Source organism: Triturus cristatus, chromosome 8 (assembly GCF_964204655.1).
Source record: "Triturus cristatus chromosome 8, aTriCri1.1, whole genome shotgun sequence".
Taxonomy (NCBI): Eukaryota; Metazoa; Chordata; class Amphibia; order Caudata; family Salamandridae; genus Triturus; species Triturus cristatus.
Window position 1 is genome coordinate 37958236 of NC_140591.1, and position 21208 is coordinate 37979443.

At 49.0% G+C, this 21208-nt stretch overlaps 1 protein-coding gene across 1 annotated transcript in view; it reads left to right on the forward strand.

The window, feature by feature from the left end:
• The first annotated feature begins 6600 nt into the window (after window positions 1–6600).
• Window positions 6601–21208, forward strand: part of LOC146799913 (uncharacterized) — a 98127-nt gene continuing 83519 nt past the window's right edge. Inside the window, exons 1-2 of the mRNA XM_085620834.1 lie at window positions 6601–6775; window positions 9439–9672. The gene's annotated coding sequence lies outside the window, so the exon portion shown is untranslated. The remainder of the gene's footprint in view (window positions 6776–9438; window positions 9673–21208) is intronic.

The following is a 21208-nucleotide window of genomic DNA, read 5'->3' on the forward strand; positions in this document are numbered from 1 at the left end:
GCAATTGGAGTCCTTTTGGCTTAGCTTAGCGCATATCATTTAACTTTTATGAGCATCTTTTTTGTCCACATGATGTGTGGCAAGCTTACCACATTTTTAAATCACCATCAGTCAGCAATACTGCAGCTGAGACTTGATAGTTCTTCCACACTTCCTGGTATATCTGTGTAAACTGTGGATATAAACACCAGATGTATAGGTGCTAGCATGTTGCTCAGCAAGCACTGTGTAATTGATTTTAACAGTTTTCTTTTGTAACGAAAGGAGTTTGATTACTGTTAGCATTTTTTGTTTTCTCCATATAGAGCGGGGCCTCTTAGTCCTGAGTAAGGTTCCAGGCGAGGTGAGGTCCCTTCCTCGATCAATTTGGGTAAGCATCCATACTAAACAAGGGTGTCCAATATGCGCCACTTGGGCATTTGCCCCAAAGTTTTGGAGTAGTATCACTTTTTGTTATGATTTGGTGACTAAGACAATGTCCATATGTTTTTCCAACAGATGCCCATTGCATCCTTTGAGGCGGAGGATCCCTTTAAGGTTGTATTTAATCCAACCTAATAGTAGAGAAACAAGCACATTGTCATTATTTCTTTTTGACACACCTAAGCAGTAGCATAAATTTAACAACGAGGGTCCTGAAGAAAGCCTTAGGGAGAAATAGCTCCCGGATGGCTAAAACATGTCGACCTTTCTAGATAGCAGTTATTTGTTTAACACTGCTTGTTGCACTGTTGTTTTTATTTAGAGTGTGAGATTTTCATTCACATTAAACTAGTAGCATTCTCTCACAACTCTATTTTAACACACCATTTGATTCTTTTCCATGCACTGCACTCATCTTTCAATTGATCTATAACTAAGTACACTTGATCTCCTTATTCCAATCCCTTGACGCTTTTGGACCTGATTGAGTGGGCTCACTCCTTTTAAGATAAAGTCTATGATCAAGAGATATATCTTTCATCGGATTGGATTACCAAATGATAGGATTGATCACTTAGACAATTGATGGATATCCAAGCTCGGCTCTAGGGTCCTCTTTTCTTTTCTACCCTTTATTTGTCTTTATCTCCTTGTGCTACTCCTTTTGCAATCTTGGCTTGGTCAATCTTTTTGACATACACAGCTGTACATATTACCATACACACCTTTGTTAGACCCCCAGTTCCATTAGTTTTTGTATTTGTAAGAGTAGGGGAATAGAACTGTGGCTGGTCTTTAAAACTTTTCCCTTCGACCCTATTATAAACCTTTTGTTTTGACCAAAACTGGCCCTTAACCAATACAAATGCCAGATTGCAAACATCAGAGAAATTTACAATGGAAAACCTGGAAGCCGAAGCAATCAGATGGTTTGAGATCTGGTTAATGAAGGATGAGCAGTTTGACAATGGATTTCTAGATTTGCTGAACCACACAGATTTATTACCATGAGTCCAGCAAGCAATCCTCATTGCTTTCACATTACCAGTGACCACTTGTACAGTGGAAAGGTCTTTCAGCAAAATGAGACGGGTGAAAACCTGGTTGAGGTCGACAATGGCAGATGATTGCTTATCGGGTTTGTACATAATGAGCATACATTGAGCAAAAAATGCTGAAAACAACCAACAGCTGATTGAGAAAGTAATTGATACATTTTCAGAAGACCACAGACGTTTACAGTTCCTTTTCCGAGATCACAAACTAGTGAACAATAACTGCATGAATATTCTCATTGAAAATGTGATTGTTAAATGTGAGTAAGAGTGTAGATGTTTGCAGGTCCTAATCTGCCACCGTTATCAAAGTTAAAGTTTATATGTTGTATTTTCCAATTTGGATGAGAACAGTTATTTATATACATATATTTAAGTTAATAGTTTAATGTTATTTATATATATTTAAGTTAATAGTTTTTCAAAATAAATACATTTGTCATATATTTTAATTGTCATTTGTTTGTGCAAGTTAACACAAAATGCAGATTCCAATCTATTTTTTATTTTTTATAATTCAGTTTTAGTGCCTTAGTCATGTGCGTATGAATAATGTGATGCATTCAGTGGTGTCAACATGAAAACCGATTAAAAATTGCCAATCAGACAATGGCAGCTTGATCCTATTGTTAAGCTTTTGCATCAGGTTTCTCAATACTTTGCATGCCTGCGCTTTATGTGATAATGACTATGCCCTTTGACATTGACCTCTTCCTTTGTCTCTAGCAGCTGTAGAGGTGGAAGGATGCTCTGTATGTGTGGTGACCTTTATTTTCTGACCCCAGACATCACCTCAGGCCTCGGATTGTTATCTTCACCATCCCAGGCCGAGGGAGAGAGGTCTCTGAGCAAGTGTCAGCGCAGGTAGGAGTCTTCCTGTCCACCTCTCCAATCCCAGCTTCTGGACAACCTTAACTCCCCACTCCCCCACTTCAAGCTAAGGCCTCTCCCTGCCATTTCACCTCTCCTCTTCCCACTTGACCTCTCCTGTGCAGCCTCTTCCCTTCCCGCCTCTCCAGTGCAGCCTCTCCCCTTTCCCACCCCTCCTGCTCAGCCTCTCCTCTTCCCCTGTGCAGCCTCTCCCCCTCCCCTCTTCCCACCTCTCCTGTGCAGCTCCTCCTTCTCTCCCCTTTCCACGTCACCTCTCCTGTGCAGCCTCTCCCCTTCCCACCTCTCCTGTGCAGCCTCTCCCCTTCGCACCTCTTCTGTGCAGCCTTGCCCTGTCCCACCTCTCCCGTGCAGCCTCTCCTCTCCCCACCTCTCCTGTGCAGACTCTCCCCTTCCCACCTCTACCATGCAGCCTCTCCTCCTCTCCTGTGCAGACTCTCCTCTTCTAACCTCTCCTGTGCAGCCTTTCCTCCTCTCCCCTTCCCATTTCTCCTGTGCAGCCTCTCCTCCTCTTCCCACCTATCCAGTGTAGCCTCTCCTCCTCTCCCTTTCCCACCTCTCCCGTGCAGCCCCTCCTCCTCTCCCCACCTCTCCTGTGCAGCCTCTCCTCTCCCCTTCTCACCTCTACAGTTCAAGCTCTCCACCTTTCCTGTGCAGCCTCTCCCCTTCCCCTCTCCTGTACAGTCTCTCCCTTTCCCGCCTCTCCTGTGCAGCCTCTCCCCTTCCCGTCTCTCCCGTGCAGCCTCTCCCCTTCCTGCCTCTCCTGTGCAGCCTCTCCCCTTCCCACCTCTCCTGTGCAGCCTCTCCCCCTCCCACCTCTCCTGTACATCCTCTCCCCCTCCCACCTCTCCAGTGCAGCCTCCCCCCACCTCTCCTGTGCAGCCTCTCCCCTTCCTACCTCTCCTGTGCAGACTCTCCCCCTCCCCTGTGCAGCATCTCCCCTTCCCACATATCCCCCTCCCAGCTATGCTGTGCAGCCTCTACCCCTCCCACATCTCCTGTGCAGCCTCTCCCACATCTCCTGTACAGCCTCTCCCCTCCCACATCTCCTGTACAGCCTCAACCTCCCACCTCTCCTGTGCAGCCTCTCCTCTCCTCTCCTCTGCTCCCCTTCCCACCTCTCCTGTGCAGCCTCTCCTCCTCCCACCTCTCCTGTGCAGCCTTTTCCCCTCCCACATCTCCTGTGCAGCCTCCCCCTCCCACATCTCCTGTACAGCCTCTACCCCTCCCACATCTCCTGTAGAACCTCTCAACCTCCCACCTCTCCTGTGCAGCCTCTTCTCCGCTCCCCTTCCCACCTCTCCTGTGCAGCCTCTCCTCCTCCCACCTCTCCTGTTCAGCCTCTCCCCTTATCACCACTCCTGGGCAGCCTCTCCTCTTCCTGCATCTCCTGTACAGCCTCTCCCCCTCCCACCTCTCCTGTGCAGCCTCTCCTCTTCTCTTCCCACTTCTCCTGTACAGCCTCTCCCCTTCCCACCTCTTCTCTGCAGCCTCTCCCCTTCCTACCTCTCCTCTGCAGCCTCTCCCCGTCCCACCACTCATGAGCAGCCATTCCTCCTCTCACCTCTCCTGTGCAGCCTGTCCCCCCTCCCACCTCTCCTGTGCAGACTCTACCCTTCCCACCTCTCCTGTGCAGCCTCTCCCCCTCCCACCTCTCCTGTACATCCTCTCCCCCTCCCACCTCTCCAGTGCAGCCTCTCCCCACCTCTCCTGTGCAGCCTCTCCCCTTCCTACCTCTCCTGTGCAGACTCTCCCCCTCCCCTGTGCAGCATCTCCCCTTCCCACATATCCCCCTCCCACCTATGCTGTGCAGCCTCTACCCTTACCACCTCTCCTGTACAGTCTCTCCCTTTCCCGCCTCTCCTGTGCAGCCTCTCCCCTTCCCGTCTCTCCCGTGCAGCCTCTCCCCTTCCTGCCTCTCCTGTGCAGCCTCTCCCCTTCCCACCTCTCCTGTGCAGCTTCTCCCCCTCCCACCTCTCCTGTACATCCTCTCCCCCTCCCACCTCTCCAGTGCAGCCTCTCCCCACCTCTCCTGTGCAGCCTCTCCCCTTCCTACCTCTCCTGTGCAGACTCTCCCCCTCCCCTGTGCAGCATCTCCCCTTCCCACATATCCCCCTCCCACCTATGCTGTGCAGCCTCTACCCCTCCCACATCTCCTGTGCAGCCTCTCCCACATCTCCTGTACAGCCTCTCCCCTCCCACATCTCCTGTACAGCCTCAACCTCCCACCTCTCCTGTGCAGCCTCTCCTCTCCTCTCCTCTGCTCCCCTTCCCACCTCTCCTGTGCAGCCTCTCCTCCTCCCACCTCTCCTGTGCAGCCTTTCCCCCTCCCACATCTGCTGTGCAGCCTCCCCCTCCCACATCTCCTGTACAGCCTCTACCCCTCCCACATCTCCTGTACAGCCTCTCAACCTCCCACCTCTCCTGTGCAGCCTCTTCTCCGCTCCCCTTCCCACCTCTCCTGTGCAGCCTCTCCTCCTCCCACCTCTCCTGTTCAGCCTCTCCCCTTATCACCACTCCTGGGCAGCCTCTCCTCTTCCTGCATCTCCTGTACAGCCTCTCCCCCTCCCACCTCTCCTGTGCAGCCTCTCCTCTTCCCTTCCCACTTCTTCTGTACAGCCTCTCCCCTTCCCACCTCTCCTCTGCAGCCTCTCCCCTTCCTACCTCTCCTCTGCAGCCTCTCCCCGTCCCACCACTCATGAGCAGCCATTCCTCCTCTCACCTCTCCTGTGCAGCCTGTCCCCCCTCCCACCTCTCCTGTGCAGACTCTACCCTTCCCACCTCTCCTGTGCAGCCTCTCCTGTAGTCTCTCCCCCTCCCACCTCTCCTGTGCAAACTCTCCTGTACAGTCTCTCCCCCTCCCACCTCTCCTGTGCAGCCTCTCCGCTTCCCACTTCTCCTGTGCAGCTTCTCCCCCTCCCACATCTCATGTACAGCCTCTCAACTTTACACCTCTCATGTGCAGCCTCTCCTCCCCTCCCATCCCACCTCTCTTGTGCAGCCTCTCCCCTTCCCAAATCTCTTGTGCAGTCTCTCCTCTTCCCACCTCTCCTGTGTAGTCTCTCCTACTCACCCCTTCCCACCTCTCCTGTGCAGCATCACCCCTTCCCCCACCTCTCCTGAGCAGCCTCTCTCCGTCCCACCTCTCCTGTGCAGCCTCTCCCCCTCCCATCTCTCCTGTGTAGTCTCTCCCCTTATCACCTCTCCAGTGCAGCCTCTCCCCTCCCACATCTCCTGTACAGCCTCTTCCCCTCCCACCTCTCCTGTGCAGCCTCTCCTTTCCTCTTCCCCCCTCTCCTGTATAGCCTCTCCTCCTCTCCTGTGAAGCCTCTCCTCCCACCGCTGCTGTGCAGCCTCTCCCCTTCCCACCTCTCCTGTGCAGCCTCTCCCCTCCACCTCTCCTGTGCAGCCACTCCCCCACCTCTCTTGTGCAGCAACTCCTCCTCTCCCCTCCCACCTCTCCTGTGCAGCCTCACCTCCTCCCACCTGTCCTGTGCAGCCTCTCCCCTTCCCACTTCTCCTGTGCAGCCTCTCCCCTTCCCACCTCTCCTGTGCTGCCTCTCCCACCTCTCCTGTGCAGCCTCTCCCCTCCCCACCTGTCCCGTGCAGCTTATCCCTTTCCCACCTGTCCTGTGCAGCCTCTCCCCTTCCCACCTCTCCTGTGCATCCTCTCCCCTTACCACCTCTCCTGTGCAGCCTCTCCCCTTCCCACCTGTCATGTGCAGCCTCTCCTCCTCCCACCTGTCCTGTGCAGCCTCTCCCCTTCCCACCTGTCCTGTGCAGCCTCTCCCCTTCCCACCTGTCCTGTGCAGTCTCTCCCCTTCCCACCTCTCCTGTGCAGCCTCTCCCCTTCACACCTCCATTCTCTTCCTCTCCCCTGCCCACCCTGTACAGCATCTCCCCTTCCTACATCTCCTCCTTTCATCTTCCCACCTCTCCTAGACAGGCTGTATAGCCTCTCCTCCTCTCCCCTCCCACCTGTACCTTGCAGCCTCGCCCCTCCTACCTCTACCGTGCAGCCTCTCCCCTCCCACCTCTCCTCCTCTCCTCTTTCAATTTGGTGTTTGTGTGTTGGGTTATTCTAGCTTTTGTTCATTAAAGTTAGTTTACTTATCACTTCTTAGCCCGCCGACTCTTTCAGTTTAGTCCGTTGTCTCTTTCAGAGTTTGTCTCAGACTGGCAGACCCGTGATTTCCTCTTCCGGGTTAGCGAGGGCAGAGACAACACCAGCAGTGAATGCAGTCACTTCCGGCTTCTTCCTCAGGCTTCAGCAGCTGTAGGGGTGGAAGGATCCACTGTCTGTGCGTTAACCTTCACCCTCTGACCCCAGACATCAACCCCTGCCTCGGATTGTCATCTTCACCGTTCCAGGCCGAGGGAGAGAGGGCTCTGAGCAGTTGTCTGCACAGGTAGGAGTCTTCCGGTCCACCTCTTCCCTCCCCGCTGCTGGACAACCTTAACTCTCCACTCCCCCACTTTAAGCTATGGCCTCTCCCCGCCTGCGTCCCCTTCACCTAACCCCTTCACCTCTCCTGTGCAGCCTCTCCCCTTCCCACTTCTCCTGTGCAGCCTCTCCCCTTCCCACCTCTCCTGTGCAGCCTCTCCCCCTCCCACCTCTCCTGTGCAGCCTCTCCCCCTCCCACCTCTCCTGTGCAGCCTCTCCCCTTCCCATCTCTCTTGTGCATCCTCTTCTCTTCCCACCTCTCCTCTTCCCACCTCTCCTAGGCAGCCTCTCCCCTTCCCACCTCACCCCTCCTGTGCAGCCTCTCCCCTCCCACCTCTCATGTGCAGCCTCTCCCCCTCCCACCTCTCCTGTGCAGCCTCTCCCCTTCCCACCTCTCCTGTGCAGCCTCTCCGCCTCCCACCTCTCCTGTACATCCTCTCCCCCTCTCCAGTGCAGCCTCTCCCCACCTCTCCTGTGCAGCCTCTCTCCTTCCCATCTCTCCTGTGCAGCCTCTCCCCTCCCTTGTGCAGCATCTCCCCTTCCCACCTCTCTTGTACAACCTCTTCCCCTCCCACCTCTGCTGTGCAGCCTCTCCCCCTCCCACATCTCCTGTGCAGCCTCTCCCACATCTCCTGTACAGCCTCTCCCACATCTCCTGTACAGCCTCTCAACCTCCCACCTCTCCTGTGCAGCCTCTCCTCTCCTCCGCTCCCCTTCCCACCTCTCCTGTGCAGCCTCTCCTCCTCCCACCTCTCCTGTGCAGCCTTTCCCCCTCCCACATCTCCTGTGCAGCCTCTCCCCCTCCCACATCTCCTGTACAGCCTCTTCCCCTCCCACATCTCCTGTACAGCCTCTCAACCTCCCACCTCTCCTGTGCAGCCTCTTCTCCGCTTCCCTTCCCACCTCTCCTTTGCAGCCTCTCCTCCTCCCACCTCTCCTGTACAGCCTCTCCCCTTATCACCTCTCCTGTGCAGCCTCTCCTCCTCCTGCATCTCCTGTACAGCCTCTCCCCCTCCCACCTCTCCTGTGCAGCCTCTCCTCTTCTCTTCCCACCTCTCCTGTACAGCCTCTCCCCTTCCCACCTCTTCTCTGCAGCCTCTCCCCTTCCTACCTCTCTTCTGCAGCCTCTCCCCGTCCCACCTCTCCTGAGCAGCCTTTCCTCCTCTCACCTCTCCTGTGCAGCCTGTCCCCCCTCCCACCTCTCCTGTGCAGACTCTACCCTTCCCACCTCTCCTGTGCAGCCTCTCCTGTACAGACTCTCCCCCTTCAACCTCTCCTGTGCAAACTCTCCTGTACAGTCTCTCCCCCTCCCACCTCTCCTGTGCAGCCTCTCCCCTTCCCACTTCTCCTGTGCAGCTTCTCCCCCTCCCACTTCTCCTGTGCAGCTTCTCCCCCTCCCACATCTCATGTACAGCCTCTCAACTTTCCACCTCTCATGTGCAGCCTCTCCTCCCCTCCCCATCCCACCTCTCTTGTGCAGCCTCTCCCCTTCCCACCTCTCTTGTGCAGCCTCTCCCCTTCCCACCTCTCTTGTGCAGCCTCTCCTCTTCCCACCTCTCCTGTGCAGCATCACCCCTTCCCCCACCTCTCCTGAGCAGCCTCTCTCCGTCCCACCTCACCTGTGCAGCCTCTCCCCCTCCCATCTCTCCTTTGCAGTCTCTCCCCTTATCACCTCTCCAGTGCAGCCTCTCCCCTCCCACATCTCCTGTACAGCCTCTTCCCCTCCCACCTCTCCTGTGCAGCCTCTCCTCCTTTCCTCTTCCCACCTCTCCTGTATAGCCTCTCCTCCTCTCCCCTCCCACCTCTCCTGTGCAGCCTCTCCTCCCACCTCTCCTGTGCAGCCTCTCCTCCCACCTCTGCTGTGCAGCCTCTCCCCTTCCCACCTCTCATGTGCAGCATCTCCCCTCCACCACTCCTGTGCAGGCTCTTTCCCCACCTCTCTTGTGCAGCATCTCCTCCTCTCCCACCTCTCCTGTGCAGCCTCACCTCCTCCCACCTGTCCTGTGAAGCCTCTCCCCTTTCCACCTCTCCTGTGCAGCCTCTCCCACCTCTCCTGTGCAGCCTCTCCCCTTCCCACCTGTCCTGTGCAGCTTATCCCTTTCCCACCTGTCCTGTGCAGCCTCTCCCCTTCCCACCTCTCCTGTGCAGCCTCTCCCACCTCTCCTGTGCAGCCTCTCCCCTTCCCACCTCTCCTGTGCAGCCTCTCCCCTTCCCATCTGTCCTGTGCAGCCTCTCCTCCTCCCACCTGTCCTCTGCAGCCTTTCCCCTTCCCACCTGTCCTGTGCAGCCTCTCCCCTTCCCACCTGTCCTGTGCAGCCTCTCCCCTTCACACCCCCTTCTCTTCCTCTCCCCTGCCCACTCTGTACAGCATCACTCCTTCCTACATCTCCTCCTTTCATCTTCCCACCTCTCCTATACAGGCTGTATAGCCTCTCCTCCTCTCCCCTCCAACCTGTACCTTCCAGCCTCGCCCCTCCTACCTCTACCATACAGCCTCTCCCCTCCCACCTCTCCTCTTTCAATTTGGTGTTTGTGTGTTGGATTATTCTAGCTTTTGTTCATTAAGTTAGTTTACTTATCACTTCTTAGCCCGCCGACTCTTTCAGTTTATTCCGTTGTCTCTTTCAGAGTTTATCTCAGACTGGCAGACCCGTGATTTCCTTTTCCGGATTAGCGGGGGCAGAGACAACACCAGCAGTGAATGCAGTCACTTCCGGCTTCTTTCTCAGGCTTCAGCAGCTGTAGGGGTGGAAGGATCCACTATCTGTGCGTTAACCTTCACCCTCTGACCCCAGACATCAATCCCTGCCTCGGATGGTCATCTTCACCGTTCCAGGCCGAGGGAGAGAGGGCTCTGAGCAGGTAGGAGTCTTCCGCTCCACCTCTCTCCTCCCCGCTTCTGGACAACCTTAACTCTCCACTCCCCCACTTCAAGCTATGGCCTCTCCCCGCCTGCGTCCCCTTCACCTAACCCCTTCACCTCTCATGTGCATCCTCTCCTCCCCCCACCTCTCCTGTGCAGCCTATCCCCTTCCCACCTCTCCTGTGCAGCCCCTCCCACCTCTCCTGTGCAGCCTCCCAACCCCTCCCCTGTGCAGCCTCTCCCCTTCCCATGTCTCTTGTGCATCCTCTTCTCACCTCTCCTCCTCTCCTCTTCCCACCTCTCCTAGGCAGACTCTCCCTTTCCCACCTCACCCCTCCTGTGCAGCCTCTTCTCCTCCCCTGTGTAGCCACACTCCTGCTTCTCCTGTGCAGCCTGCCCACTTCTCCTCTCCACTTCTCCTTCTCTCCACTTCTCTTGTGCAGCCTATTCTCTTTCCACCTCTCTCCTCCACCTCTCTCCTCCCCATCTCACCTCCCCTCTCCCTGTCCCCCACTCCTCTCCCCCGCCTTGTTCCTCACCTCGATCGTCAGCTTGGACTCACTGAGGAGGTGCCTGGGGAGCAGAGAGTGGGGCCATCAGTCCTCCTCGGGGTCAGGGGAAGGGGCTGCTGTATTCTGAAGGGCTGCTGGGCCTCAGACCTGCTTCACTTGCTGTGGTATCTAACACTCTGACCCTCTTGGCCCTGCCAAGTACCACGCACCAGGGGTTCATAGCTGCTAAGCTTTCTGTCTGCTTATGTCTGACATTTTAATGTTCTTAGTGTGCTTATGTGTAACATGTCAACATCCTAGGTATGATTGTATGATTGACCCTTTATTGTGAGAGGAACAAAGCAATTATTGTCATGTAATAAGACTATAGAAATGACTTCCGTTTGTGCTTAGTAGTGGTCTTGAGTGGACATTAAAACAGTTGAAACACTCTTGAGGTGATTAAGCAAGGTTTATCAGAGCTGAGGGCTTTGCTAGAATAAATGAAAGGCTGGAGTGGATCAGCACCAGCCTAGCTCAGCTGTGGGAAGGCAGCCTGCACTAACTGGCCGGACCACAGCTTCGGGTCTTAGGGCAGGTGGGGGCTCTCTGGATACCCTGCAGACACTGACAGTGCTACAACTCTTTCTCTACACAGGCCCAGCAGCAGCAGGATAGATCACACGGTGCACATCGGGCAGGCGATGCACATTCAGCAGTGTGCGCACTGTGAAAAGCCCTGTAGGGCTGGCGCACCAAACCAGGATGCGGGGACCACTGGTTACTATGAATGTTCTTTGTAATTAAGAGACCACACAGCTGATATGCGTGACTAATTGGGTACCCTTTGGTGATGCAGAGATTTATCCAATAGGGGTTAGTTTAACCCGCCTTGTGTGGTACTTGGCAGAGCTGGAGGTTAAAATGTAGTAAATATAGTCCACGCTGTATGATGTAACCCAAGTAGGTTTATTCAGGTAGATAACAAGTAGCTTAGATCCTGTACAGCAGTCTATAAGTCCTCATAAACAGCCCCCCCAGGAGCAGCCTGCTAGCTGCTCAGCCCCATCCACCGACTGTTATCACTCACACCAGTCACTCAAACATTCCACTCATGGCCCACACACCAACATTCCACACAGAATATTCACACTGGCTGAGCAGCTAGGAACAAGATAACATAGTATATAATAACACAACATGAGAATACTACAGTGTGGTACTTGGCAGAGCTGGAGGTTAGACTAGTGTCTGTTTCACTGCACTGAAATGCGTTGATTGTGCATTTTAAGACTAGCGCACTGGCCACCTGTGTGATGTGCTTGACAACAAGGAGCTGTGCTGCGAGCTTACGTGCTACATGTGTCTGCTGTATAATGTGGCTGCTGTTATCTCAATCAGGCACTGGCAGCAACAACATTCGATTTTACTTTTGTGCTTCGACTGTGCCGGGCACTTCAGCCATCCCGGCTCTCACTCCAGCCTCGCCTCAACTATACCGGGTGGCCTCAAAGCCAGGGCCTGGTAAATAAAAAGTAAAACAAGACCGAGCAGTGCACTTGCATGTAGGATGGGGGGTGGCACCTTGCATGTTGTTTTTTGACAAAGCGCCTTCTCCACTTAGCCCCCGGCAGCACCCAGTGCAAAGAGTGGGATGGCAGGTGGCAGTTTTGTTATTTCCTTGCTGCTCCAACCTTCAGAGGAGTGTTTGTTATTCACGGGGAAAGCTCAGCTGACTTTAAAGCCCCTCTGAAGTTGCGCTGTTCAGCTTGCGCCTGCTCTCTCTGTCCTTACATGCTTTGCTGTGTGGTGTTTTTAACTTCCAGTCCAGGCCACTGCACACAGGGATTGCAGATTGCTTCATCTCTTTGTGGTTAGAAGCAGAGAAGCACTGTGAAGGTGTCAGTGGCTCCCATATCTGAACTCTGTGTTGTCAGTCTCGCAGCGCTCAGAAGCAGCAAGGGATGTTTTAAAGCACTGGCAAAGTGGGCAGTTGGGGAGGGGCCCACTGAGAAGGTGAACTGTCTCTGTGGACACGTCTTCTGCTGCTCCTGCATCATCACAACGTGCTGGGTGGAAAGGCATCAAAACTTTCCTTGTCCTCATAATACAGAAATGTTGCAAATTAAAAAATATCCAGCTCATGATCTTCAGCTTTACCTGTCCCTGGATGACATTTTGTGCAAGTAATAAAGAGAGACTCGGGCCGTTCTGTGAACAGGACAAGAGCATAAAATGCTGGATCTGCTGATAGTCACCGAGTCCCAGATATGAAGATACCAAGTGTCGGGTCGTAGGGCAGTAAGCACGACACCGACACCGGAATCTTATCGAACTCCTTTATTTTCCTCCTTACTGTACCACGTCCCTACTCTAACTAACTTTCCCCGCTGAAGTAACTCGATGTGACACACTTTAGGTTCCAGTGTTTATTCAAAGCAGAGAAGACAGCTTACACATCCACATCAGTCCGTTCCCAGCAGCACATCTCCCAACCGCCCCACCATAGAACATAGAACCCAGCATGAGCAATAACATTCCCCACTGCCGCGTGAGCATTCACAGTATGAACACTACACACCTTCCCCCTCTTAAAAAAACACACAAAAAAAAAAAATACAATCTTAAACAAAAACAGGATTCTATATGCATACCTTTCAAAACCCAACAAAATCATTCATTTTTACAGGAGGTTTCCTAATACGAGAACTTTTCCTTAGAGCAGGTATTTCTGAACATTCAACAGATACATCTTCTATATTTTGATTCATTTCAGGAATGTCACTGGATGTCATAACAGCACCCGGAGTTAAAGTAGGTACCACAATGTTATCACCAGTACCAAAAACTGGAACATTAGAACCCGGAAGTAACTTCCCCGATTCACAGTCAATTTCAAAATCTAGAAAATTTTGACAATCTTCACTCTCATCTCTGACTGGTGGCTCATTTCGTGGGAAAACATATGATTCACCACCCACATTTTTGGATCTAAACATGGATATTCGTCTAAAATTCCACATTTTCCCCCCTTGTACTCTGACAGCTTTGCTGAAAACTTCTATTACTTTGACTGGATCAGACCATTTAGACCATCTTTTGTCTAAACCTCCATATTTAACCCGCACAAAATCACCCACATTGATTTTACAATTCAGAGGACGATTTTTGCAGTTGACCCTTCGCATCTTATCTTGGTAATTTTGAACAAGCTGTCTGACCACCTTAAGATCCAACATAGGATCACAAATATTGTTCTTTTTCAACCACCATGGCATAAGTTTAGAACACAGTCTTCTCCCTCTCAACATTTCAAATGGAGAACAACCTGTGACTGAATTAGGAGACATGCGATGTGTGTGTAAAGTGGCTCGTAAAGCTTTCCTCCAATTCAAATTGCTCTTCACAGCAAGTTGTATCGATTTTTTTACAACTTTGTTAAAACGTTCAACCTGACCATTGGCTATCGGGTTATAATTGGAAACTCTTTTATGAATAATGCCACATTTATGTAAAAACATTTCAAACTCACTACTGATAAATTGTGGCCCATTGTCTGAAACTAGCTCAGAAGGAATACCTTCACGACTAAAAACATTATCCAAAAATTCAATAACTTGATTAGACGTAACTTTGTCAACCACCATGAACTCCGGCCATTTCGAAAAATAATCCACTAGTACCAGGGCAAAAACATGTTTAGCTGCAGGCAAATTTAAAGGACCAATAATATCAATGCCAAGTTTCCTCCAAGGTCCCTGTGAATACTCAATGGGAGAAATTTCCCCAGACAACGGTTTGACAGACTTATCACTCTTTGCACATTGAACACAGTCTCTAACCCACCTGTCTACCATGCTGTCAATACTAGGCCACCAATAAAATTCCCTCAAACGTCGCTTAGTAGAAGACATGCCTAAGTGTCCTTCATGGGATAAATTCACCAATTGTTCTCTAATTTTACGAGGCGGAACAATTTTATCACCCCTAATTACAAATCTATGTGAAAACATGAGCTCATCTTTGACTTTGCATTACTCTTGTAATTTAGCCGCTAACCTGGCCAAACGAGCTGTAAGTGTTCTTCCACCGCCAGCTGCCAACATGTTTATGAGCGGTTTATGATCAGTTCTCAATTGAAATGTTGTCCCCCACAGAAATTGTCTAAAATGCTGTGCAGCCCAGGTGCACGCTAGCAATTCCCTCTCTATTGTGGAGTAGTTGAATTCAGCTCCACGCAAAGCTCTAGAAGCATAAGACACAACATACTCTTCTCCAAACTTCTTTTGCATGAGCACAGCACCTAATCCAGTACTACTGGCATCCACTGCAACAATACATTCCCCACCAATCACAAAAGGTCTCAAACACGGGGCTGTACAAATTTCTTTTTTAAGAACTTCAAAAGCTTGACCTTGCTCTACACCCCAAGCAAACTTAGCATTCTTTTTCAATAAAATGCGTAGGGGAAAAACTTTTTCAGAATGATTCTTAACAAATTTGCTATAAAATTCTGTAAGACCTAAGAATGACAACAATTGTTCTTTAGTTGTGGGAGCTGGAGCTTTTGAAATACTAGCAACATGGTCTAACTTAGGTTTAATACCCTCACGAGATATCTCATGACCTAAATACTCAACACTATCTTTTCTAAATTTGCACTTTCAAAATTTGAGCGTTAAACCTTTCTTTTGTATCTTGCTCAATACCATCTTTAAATTGTTATCATGTTCCTCAACATCTTTCCCAAAAATCAGAATGTCATCTTGGAAAGCTATTGCCCCAGGGCAATCCTCCAATACTTCTTTCATAAGTCTTTGAAAAACAGAGGCAGCACTGGCTAACCCAAATGGCATTCGCAAAAATTGGTACATACCCTCAGGTGTAATAAAGGCTGTTAAACACTTGGATTGTTCGTGTAGCATGATTTGGTGATATGCACTAGCCAGATCTACCGTGGAAAATACACATGCACCAGACAAGGTCGAAATTAATTCATGTATATTAGGTAGCGGATGCCTGTCAATCCAAATTTCTTTGTTCAAGCTGGGAAGATCAACACACAAACGGAGTTCCCCATTGCTCTTAAGGGAAAGAACCACTGGAGAAACCCACGGAGAGGATTCAATTGGTTCAATGATGTTCCGAGAGACCAAGTCATTTAGCATCTCTTTTAATTTGTTGCGATACGCCAAAGGAACATTACGCACCCTATGTCTCACAGGGATAGCCGAATCTTTAAGGATGATTTTATGTGTGAAATCCACATATTTCCCTAGCTCATTATTAAATACGCTAGGAAACATGTTTTTTTATATTTGTTACCAACTCTTCACCATCTGTAAAAACACTGTAAACGGGTGGAGAAGCGTTAGGATCCAATTTAATACCCAACTCTTGTTGGTGTGGCCAACCAAGTATGGATATACCCTTAGTGGCTACGTACAATTTCCCTTTGATTTTCTTCCCTTTGAAGGTCAAATCCGCCCATATAAATCCTTCCAAATCAATTTTATGCCCAGAATAACTACCAGGCCTAATATCAGGGGGTAACAATTTCCTATTCTCCCACAATTTAGTGAATACATCTTTGCCGATGATAGAATACCAAGCGCAAGAATCTATCATCATAGTGACTTCCTTGCCATCTATCACTATGGACCCGGATGGAAAACCTTTACAATTATTCTCACATACACAAGAAATACAATTAAATTAATTGAATTCTGTAGAAATGTCCTCCTCTTCACCAGTGACACAATTAACTTTTTGTGAGGATCTGCACATCTTTCCAAAGTGGCCCGTCTTTTTACATTTCACACAAATTTTGTTCCATGCTGGACAACCCTTATAATTTCCAACATGTTCAAAACTTCCACATCTATAGCAAATTATGGGATTTCTGCGGTTACCAAATTTATTCTCTTTGAGAGCTGAATCTTTCTTGCTAAAGAAAGGTGTTTTCCTGGGTATAAACTGAGGTGTGAACTGAGGTTTTACAAGCGACACCTCTGCTACGGGATCTTGAACTTTCACGTTAATAGCTTGGGATTGGCCCCTAATCTCGCTCACAAACTTTTCAGATTGTTCGATTCCCTTCGCGATGTTCACTACTGCGCTCAATGATGATTCAGTGCCTAACCATAACCTCTCTTGTATCTTTTTACTTTTAGTTTTCATCATTATTTGATCTCTGAGCACTTGTTCGTAATTAATAGTATCAAATGCGCATGACCCCGCTAGTGAGCGTAAAGCCGATACATAGTTCTCAATGGATTCATCCTCTCTTTGAGCACGAGAATAGAACTTGAATCTCTCCATTACTATATTTATTTTTTTTCCAAATCTGACACTCATTTTTTTGACAGCCACTTCAAACACATTCACTCCCTCTGTGCTTTCAAGAGGAGGCAGGTTGTCAAATTCTTTAATTCCTTGGCCACCTAAACAATGCCTTAGAAGATCTAATTTCCTTTTAGGAGAACATCCATCTTCTTCTAAGACTTCGACATATGCTAAAAACATGGGATACCATAAATCCCACTCCATCTTAGGTTCCCCTGCAGAAGGTAAAAAATGTGGGGGTGCTGAAATATTTGACATATTTTCCACTTATTTTCCTTTCCTTGATGTACCAATTGACAAAGAAAAGAGAAGAAAAAAAAATATAGGTAAACCGATTTAAAAATAAAATAAAAATTACATAAACAAAAATAAAACTAATAATATTTTAGTAAGCTTCCTCACTGTAACAAATTGTACATATTCCGTTTTGTTTTAGAAATATGGAATGCACAATCAGAGGTCTCTACACCTGTAGGATCAAAAAAACGATCTCCCAAACTGTCCCAATCTAAGATGTCCACACCACGCGTGACATCATCACACTCCCAGCATGCCTTGCGATTGTCACACTCCCAGCATGCCTTGCGATCAGCAGGAAATGGTGCGATGAGGCTTCGGCAGCGGAACGTTGAATCAGTGCGAAAATGGCACTCCGAGAACGTTGGTAAGTGTATTTTTGAAATTCGACTTCACCGCAACTTAAATCAATGCCTCAGGGGTCTCCCGCAGCCGCAATCAAAGCGCATTTCATCTCAGAGGTATTCCCCCAGACAGCTGCCGCTGGCGCAATCACAGCGCAAGACCATTCCTCATTAAGCCAATCAAAATGAACAAGCTCAAATTACTTTTATGCTCCTTCATATGCCCAATGAGCCAACGTGCTTTTGAGCAATTTCCCAGTCGCGTTCAAGTCGCGTTACAGCCGCAGGTGCAATCACAAGCACATTAGTTAAAAACAGCCGCAGGTGCATTCGCGCACAATAAGTACCTTGAAATCTCTTCCACACGTGAGCGCTGTCTTCTTTAAAATCCCGGTCGTCGCCAAAATGTGAAGTAACTCGATGTGACACACTTTAGGTTCCAGTGTTTATTCAAAGCAGAGAAGACAGCTTACACATCCACATCGGTCCGTTCCCAGCAGCACATCTCCCAACCGCCCCACCATAGAACATAGAACCCAGCATGAGCAATAACATTCCCCACTGCCGCGTGAGCATTCACAGTATGAACACTACACCCGCCTTCGCTCCTCCCCCTCAATCCTGGTTTCCCTCCCCACTCGTGGGCTGGTCTTAGCGCCCAGCATGTGTCACGATCCTACATCTTCCCCCTTCTTAACAATTTGAAACACTTCAAGTGTGTCCAATGCATGTTGGAGTATACAATAATAGAAAACACTATAGTTACAGTTCTTCCATCAGGCGAACGGGTCTTCGATGAGTTTGCTGAGGCCGGAGGGGTGCTTCTTGTGCCGCCAGTTCCCCTTCGACCGGAGACATGGCAGGTTGATGATCGCTTGCTAACTCAGGTGCATCTCCTTGAACCACACTGCGGGGTGCCGTTAGTATGTCTCTGACCTGAGGCGTGCACTTCTGAAAATGCGTCACATTCCTCGTGATTTTCTTGTCCTCTGATTCAGCTGTGATCATAGTCCCTTTTTGTTTAGTCACTACTAGAGGACAGGTATGATATCGACAGTCTGCTTTTCTCTGTTGTTCTTGTCGCACCAATACCCAGTCTCCTTCCTGGATAGATGGCTGTGCAGCTTTTCTTCGTCTGTCTGCATATTCCTTCATCTTCTCCTTTTTTAATCTGTCTCTTGCTGATACTTCTTCGTGGTCGGAGTCTTGAGACATGCCACTGGCTGTGTCTTCCCAGACCGGTATTCTTGTGCGCACGGTGCGACCCAGCATTAGCGTTGCTAAACACCTGCCTGTGGTAGGATGCGGTGTGGTGCAATATGCTCGTAATACCTCATTTAATGCCACTTGCACATCACGTTTGGACAGTTCTGCTTGTTGAATGGTCTTCTTTAGAGTGGCCATAAATCTTTCCACCATTCCATTGGCCTGTGGCCACAAGGGAGTAATTTTCCTGTGTCTGAAGTTTAGGTGATTGGCAAAGGCAACAAATTCTTGCCCATTGAATGGTGGGCCATTATCCGTTTTGACTACCTTTGGTATGCCCCATGCTGCGAAAGCTTCATCCAGTACAGGTATGGTGGAGGCGGCTTTAGTTGACGCTGTGAGATGCGCAATTGGGAACCGTGAGTATTCGTCCATTATGACCAGGATGTACTTGCCAGATTGTAACAGGCCAAAGAAGTCAACTGCGACATGATGCCACACACCATCCGGCAGTTCAGACATTTGGAGAGGCGCAGGGAGCTCCTCTCGACTCACCAACTGACACTGGCGGCAATCCTTCAGGGTAAGTTCTACCATCCGATCAAGCATCGGGAGCCAGACTCGCTCCCGCAGCGCCCTATTTGTGGCAACAATACCTCTGTGCCCTTCATGCGCTAGATTGATGACTCCTTGGCACAGCTGTTTCGGAATGATGATTCGTTTGTCCCTTAGTATAAGGCCATCGGAGGTGATGGATAGTTCATCTTTCACATGTCTGAAAGAGGACAGCTCAGGACCGTCAATGTGTTCACTCTGTCCAGATTCCTCCAGATGTCTCCAACTGCTGATAGTCACCGAGTCCCAGATATGAAGATACCAAGTGTCGGGTTGTAGGGCAGTAAGCACGACACCGACACCGGAATCTTATCGAACTCCTTTATTTTCCTCCTTACTGTACCACGTCCCTACTCTAACTAACTTTCCCCGCTGAAGTAACTCGATGTGACACACTTTAGGTTCCAGTGTTTATTCAAAGCAGAGAAGACAGCTTACACATCCACATCAGTCCGTTCCCAGCAGCACATCTCCCAACCGCCCCACCATAGAACATAGAACCCAGCATGAGCAATAACATTCCCCACTGCCGCGTGAGCATTCACAGTATGAACACTACACACCTTCCCCCTCTTAAAAAAACACACAAAAAAAAAAAATACAATCTTAAACAAAAACAGGATTCTATATGCATACCTTTCAAAACCCAACAAAATCATTCATTTTTACAGGAGGTTTCCTAATACGAGAACTTTTCCTTAGAGCAGGTATTTCTGAACATTCAACAGATACATCTTCTATATTTTGATTCATTTCAGGAATGTCACTGGATGTCATAACAGCACCCAGAGTTAAAGTAGGTACCACAATGTTATCACCAGTACCAAAAACTGGAACATTAGAACCCGGAAGTAACTTCCCCGATTCACAGTCAATTTCAAAATCTAGAAAATTTTGACAATCTTCACTCTCATCTCTGACTGGTGGCTCATTTCGTGGGAAAACATATGATTCACCACCCACATTTTTGGATCTAAACATGGATATTCGTCTAAAATTCCAAATTTTCCCCCCTTGTACTCTGACAGCTTTGCTGAAAACTTCAATTACTTTGACTGGATCAGACCATTTAGACCATCTTTTGTCTAAACCTCCATATTTAACCCGCACAAAATCACCCACATTGATTTTACAATTCAGAGGACGATTTTTGCAGTTGACCCTTCGCATCTTATCTTGGTAATTTTGAACAAGCTGTCTGACCACCTTAAGATCCAACATAGGATCACAAATATTGTTCTTTTTCAACCACCATGGCATAAGTTTAGAACACAGTCTTCTCCCTCTCAACATTTCAAATGGAGAACAACCTGTGACTGAATTAGGAGACATGCGATGTGTGTGTAAAGTGGCTCGTAAAGCTTTCCTCCAATTCAAATTGCTCTTCACAGCAAGTTGTATCGATTTTTTTACAACTTTGTTAAAACGTTCAACCTGACCATTGGCTATCGGGTTATAATTGGAAACTCTTTTATGAATAATGCCACATTTATGTAAAAACATTTCAAACTCACTACTGATAAATTGTGGCCCATTGTCTGAAACTAGCTCAGAAGGAATACCTTCACGACTAAAAACATTATCCAAAAATTCAATAACTTGATTAGACGTAACTTTGTCAACCACCATGACCTCCGGCCATTTCGAAAAATAATCCACTAGTACCAGGGCAAAAACATGTTTAGCTGCAGGCAAATTTAAAGGACCAATAATATCAATGCCAAGTTTCCTCCAAGGTCCCTGTGAATACTCAATGGGAGAAATTTCCCCAGACAACGGTTTGACAGACTTATCACTCTTTGCACATTGAACACAGTCTCTAACCCACCTGTCTACCATGCTGTCAATACTAGGCCACCAATAAAATTCCCTCAAACGTCGCTTAGTAGAAGACATGCCTAAGTGTCCTTCATGGGATAAATTCACCAATTGTTCTCTAATTTTACGAGGCGGAACAATTTTATCACCCCTAATTACAAATCCATGTGAAAACATGAGCTCATCTTTGACTTTGCAGAATGATCCCATTTCCCCACTCAACTTCCTCTCTTCAGGCCAGCTACCATTTAGATATTTTACCACATCTAACAAAACGTCATCCTCAGACATTGCCTTTGCCCAAACCTCTTCTGAAATGGCATCCGAACTTATACTATGCTGTACATCATTAATGGTGTACGCTATATCGCACTCGTCTGCAATATCAATGGGATCTAAACTCTCACAGTAAGATAAAC